This window comes from Elgaria multicarinata, chromosome 8, assembly GCF_023053635.1.
Source record: "Elgaria multicarinata webbii isolate HBS135686 ecotype San Diego chromosome 8, rElgMul1.1.pri, whole genome shotgun sequence".
NCBI classification, from domain to species: domain Eukaryota; kingdom Metazoa; phylum Chordata; class Lepidosauria; order Squamata; family Anguidae; genus Elgaria; species Elgaria multicarinata.
In genome coordinates, this window is record NC_086178.1 from 77946313 (window position 1) to 77952086 (window position 5774).

General features: G+C 39.2%; 1 protein-coding gene across 1 annotated transcript in view; it reads right to left on the reverse strand.

The window, feature by feature from the left end:
• C8H10orf143 (chromosome 8 C10orf143 homolog) overlaps positions 1-5774 on the reverse strand; it is a 230322-nt gene that overhangs the window by 20947 nt on the left and 203601 nt on the right. The gene's annotated exons all lie outside the window — the stretch shown is intronic.

Below are 5774 nucleotides of genomic sequence, written 5' to 3' on the forward strand. Positions count from 1 at the left end.
TATAATATTGCACTGTACGATGAAGATTCACTGATCATTCATAGTGCTTTATTTGATTGGGCTATACTAGTACTGAGTCACCCCATAAGTAATCAAGTTCATACCATGCCAGTGCAGAATATAGTCTGTTCTGTGACACATGGCATCAGATATTTCTCCTTTTTTCAACAATACAATCAATTGATATTTCAAGCAGACAATCAAAGCCTTATCAATAGAAATTATACTTTTGTTGATGAAACTCACATCCAACAACATAAACTTTCTATTTCAAATCTGAATGCTGCATTGCTCATAATATTGTTATAAACAATTAGTGTAGGTTACTATTCTTTCTGTGCTAGTACTGAAATATTTTTAATAGCTATTGATAATCTGGATGTGACTTCGAATGCCTCAAAATAATTGTAAAGTGCTTTCTAAAAACAAACACATTGTGAAAAGTTTGACCATACTTAAATGAATGCCAACTTTAAATTTTCTCCCCCTCCAGGACAGAGTATAATAGTAAGAATAGTAAGAAGAATATAATATTTAAAGTTAGAGATAGTTGCTTGTCTTCAGAGGCTGTTGATGCCATCTACAGACAAGCAGCTATCTTTACAACTCAGTGTTGTAAAAAGATGTTTCTAAATGATACGATAAGAACTTAATCACAGAACAACTTGGTTGGTTGAAATAGAAAATATGGCATAGTTAAGATGTATTTTCTTTAGCAAGATTAGGAGGAGGTCAATGGATCTAAGAAATTATAACCCATTTCAGTATGTACGCTACCCTTGTAAAAACAAACAAATCCATACCTACTTATATACTATGCATTGGGTTGGTAGGTTAAACCACATAATGTTAGATGAATAAAGTGTGACAATTTGAAACCTCTAATTAAATTCCAGTTTTCACTGCCTTTAAAAGCAGTGGAAACTTTAATACTTACTCGAACAGTAAGTATTTTAGAAGTGATTTGTATACTAGTATAATATCAGTAACTAAAAAATGCCCAATATGCTTTTGGCAAAATATTACAAAAATACTTTGTTCATAAAAGGTTTGTATATATATGAGCTTTCCAGCCCAATTAATACATAATAAACTGTGCTGTTGTTCCCAACAGTCCTACAATTTCCCAGATCTGGAAGAAGGTATGTTACTAGAGAAAGTGGGTAAAAAAAAAAAAAAGGTTTTAAACTATTCATTGCAGACGTTTGGTTAAGTTTTTATGTATTTTATTATACAGCAATGGAGAAATAAAATGTATGCACAGAATTTAACCACGTGTTTGCCTTGAATTAATGTTAATTCTGTCATGAATTTCCCCTTGACTGCAATCATTTATTTTCTGTGATCTGGAAAGACATGTCCTCCGTCCACTGTGATGACTTTGATTGGCTCTGTGTGAGGAAAGTGGTTTTAAGGCCAAAGAGCTTAAAGAAGTAAATCCTATTTTCCTCCTTCAGATAAAAATAGTGGTTCCAGAGGGAGTACAGAATTCTGTTTAACTGTATTAATTTTTAATGGGGAAATTTTTCCTGTGACTACAGTGAAATAAAAACTGAGTTTGTCAGGAATATATTTTATCTGATTCAATAATCCCTCCCCATTTTTTTTTTAATAATATGGAATCTCCATAAATAATTGCAGTTTTACACTTTTTGAGCTATCACAGATGAGATAAATTGTGATGATGTCGTCAGGGATGATAAGTCAAAAAATAGTTACAAGTGACTAATCCCAGGGACTCCAAATGGATTACTCATTAGTAAGTCACTACATAATAGAGTTGTAGGTGATGGGCCATGTAGTTCATCAGATATTTTGTACCTCTTAATGTGTTGTAGCCTAGATTTGGATACGGATTCTATAATCAGATTCCTTTTAACTTGAGGTGAGTGTACCTGCACATCTGGAAACTCTAGTTTTCATACTCAAAGAGCTGTGCTTGCTGCTACCCCATTCATTTCAGCAGGGCTTGTATTGGCTGAGCGGTTGGAGGATTACACTGTCTGGGAGGTTTGCCAGATTAATTTGGCCCGCTGCCTGTTGTTCAATCTGGAGCTACTGAAGCCCTCGGTTTCTCTGGGACCCTGCTGCCAGATATTCCATATGGGATGCCCAGAAATATAGCCTAACATTAGGGAGATTTAGTTCTCCCATGTCTCGATGGGCCTATACATTTTTAATGACAATTCTTGTTTTTTGCCTACCAAATGAACCTTGAAAAGGTCTTGTGGAGCTTATTAAAGTGTGAGGTTTTAAATTCTCCGAAAGTGTTGTAGTTGATATAAGAGACTAGGGAGGGTATTTATTTTAGGAAGCTGTATTCTTTCCATAATTGGTGCAGAGAGATTCATCTACCTATCCAGATGATCCTTAACATTTGGCAGCATCAGGTTTGCGCTTGGATGTTGAATGGCCTCATTAGCATCTTAACACTAGGATAAGGACATGTAGTCTAATGGCTTAAATGGTTTGGTCATAGATGTGGTATGCTAAAAACATTACAGTTAAACTGTGTGGCTTTTTTTTATTAGATAAAGCAGTCTTTCTTTTGTACACAAAGTCAAAATAAGCCCTGTTGATTTCAGTGCACGTTATTTACATGTAATGGAAACCAGCAAAGAGAACCACCCAGGCAACCTGTGGTGAACTGTGCACAGAAAAGCTTTCCCTTTGGTAACAGAGCTTTATGATTTAATAGCCAGCAAAACATGTGGACCTTAAATCTTTTCCAGTGCAGTAGCAACCTCTTTTTTTTTTGCCTCCCAACCACTAGCATCATCATGTTGCTTTGCATTGAGAAAAATCAAAACAAAAAGGATGGGTGGTAGGAAGATGAAGTAACTGATCCATTACCTGTAGTTTAAATCTAACTTCCCCCCTCTTAATTCCATGTGGCTGCTAGCTCCCTATATCTATGCATAAGCAGAGGCGTAACAACTTTTTCACTCTCATATCCAATTGTTTTCTTTGTCCAAAACATGGATGAGTATTGAACACAACACACTATAGTGTAAAAAAGATGTAGACAAACAAGACACTGACTCAAAGTTCAAAAGGCAGTTTGATGATTTGCATGAGAGCAGTTTAAAGCGTGTGCAGTATTTCCCTTGGTGGATATATTGGTTCCCTTTAAATTGCTCTTGGATTTACGGAAAGTGTCACTGGCTATGAATCACTGTCAGATAGCAAGAATGCATAGGCCTGTTTTCAGTTAAATGGGAGTGGATGTAATGTGCAGAGGATCAGCTGTTAGACTGACTGCACTGGCATGTGAACATATTTAGGTTCTCCTAGACTGCCCTGCCAAAACTTTATAAAAAAAATATTCAGAGAAAAACTGTCAAGAAAAGAGCCAGCCAGCCCTAATTCTGCAATTCAGCAGTCCTATTGGTCAATGTTACTACTCCAGAGTAAGGGACTCCTGTTTGAATTTTTTGTGGACAGTAGCAAGGCATAGTTTCTGTTTTCTATCAACGTTCCTGCTGCTAGATACAATGGGCCAGTTCGCACAATCTGATCACCCATCTAGGCACAGCTTGTCATGTCATTTGAACCTAAGTGGCATGGCGTGTTTGAGGGGAAAACAACCCTCAAATAAACCTACAATAGGCCATGATTATTTGAGGGTTGTTTCCCCCTCAAACAAGCTATACCACCTAGGTTTGGACAACATGACAAGTCGTGCCAAGGCAAATGATTGGTTAGAATAGAATCAGATTTAGAAACATTTAGAATAGAACCACTGTAATAAATGAGCCTTAAAGTTGTCATGGTTCTACTCTAAGTTTGACTAAGGCCTTAGCTAGACGTAAGGTTTATCCCGGGATCATTCCGGGGTAGTCCCTGCCTGCTCCCGGGATATCCTGTGTGTCATTTACATGAACAGGGATGACTCCGGGATGATCTTGGGATAAACCTTAGGTCTAGCTAAGACTTAAGTCTGGATCCAACTCATTGAGGCTGTTCGCATGTCATGCAGTTCACCATGGGTTATTTAATCCAAGGTGAAGCTGTGGCAGGTGCGGGGTGTGTGTGGCTGCCATTTTCAATATGCAACCCTCATTTGGGAGTTGTTGTGTCATGCAAACTCAGCGACCATGGGGTTTTAGGGTCCTCAATGTTTTTAATATTTTTAAATGTTTCATACTGTATTATTTTATTGTTACTTTGTTGTTGTTGCTGCTTGGTTTTATGGTTGTAAATCTTCTAGAGGGCATTTGCCAGTTTAGCAGTATACAACTCTAATAAATAAGACACATATGTTGACTTGAAAAAGCTGTAAAAAGGTGATTGTGGATCTCTATAAATTGGGGCCAGGAGATGCACCCCAAATGCTCAAGGTATTTCCATGACACATGGAAAGCAGAAATATGGTTCACCCTTAGCCCACGATAAACAGTACTACAAAAGTCTGAAGATGGGGAATGTTTGTATCTAACAGCTCTGACCTAGAACAGCCCTTCCCAATCTGGTACCCCCCAGATGTTTAGGACTACAGTTCCTTCCTACTAGGCCTTGCTAGCATGATCAATGGGCCAGTTCGCACAATCTGATCACCTGTCCAGGTGCATCTTGTAGTGTCATCCAAACCTGGGCTGCATGACTTGCTTGAAGGGAAAACAACACTCAAATAACCTTAACATAGGCCATGGGTTATCTGAGGGGTGTTTCTCCTCAAACAAGACATTCCACCTGAGTTCAGACGATTTGACAAATCACCCAGGTGGGTGATTAGGGAAATGGCACCTGGCCTGCACCATGGTTTATTTTAGCTCCAGTTGCTTGTGGTGATTGTGCAAACTGGGTCACTAGGTTAGAAGAGATCCAGACTTAGTCATATTTAAAGTAGACCCAACAGACCTGTTCAGACAATATGCTAAGCTATGGTTAGGCTGCTAATTGCTTTTGCAGCAAATGGTTAGTTTGTTTAAACCATGGTTATGTAGCCTTGACGATTAGGAATGGTTCACAAGACAGGCAAAGTCATGATTTACAAAACATGCTAAGCATGTAGACCCATAATTAAGAGTAGACCCATAACTAAGCCATAATGTTTAGCTCAAAATGTTTAACCACCGTGGCTTAGCATGTTGTCTGAACAGGGTCATTGAAATAAATGGGCCTTAAGTTAGTTATGGGTCTACTCTGTATGACTAAGTCTGGATATAACCTTTTGCAGCGGGGGAATCCATGGAGTTGTAGGCCTTTTTTTCTGTCTAAACATGTATAGGACTGTGCCTTAATTTACTTTTATAGCAGAGTTGAGCATTCCAACACAAAACAGTGCTGGGGTGTGGGCGCCTTCTGTTGCAGCGAGGAACACAAATGTATGGTGCAGAACATATGCTTCATTTACTAATGATAATAAGTACAGCTGTTGCCGGTTCTGCGCTCTTCACACCGGCTCCAAAAGTAATAGCCCGATCCCAGACATGTCTCATAAAAATCCGGTCTTATTGGTTTCAAAGCGATCCACCTCCCAAGAGACAACGCACAGTTTTGCAATCGGACATGTGAACGTGCACAAGTCCTGTGCCTCTAGAACTGTGGGCAGAAAAGACTTCACAGCGGAACTTCGTCGAGGGCTTCATTTCCCCTCAAGGCGCACGCGCGAGATTTCAGCCGCCGTTCTCGAGAGCGAAGGTGGAATTGGATTAGAAGGAAAAAAAAAAAGGTGGGGGTGTGAGAGAGAAAAGCTGAGCATGCGCCATGAGGCTGCCTAGCGAAGGAGATAGGCTAGGCAGCGGCATGTGTCGTTAGCGCCTCCCTGTTCT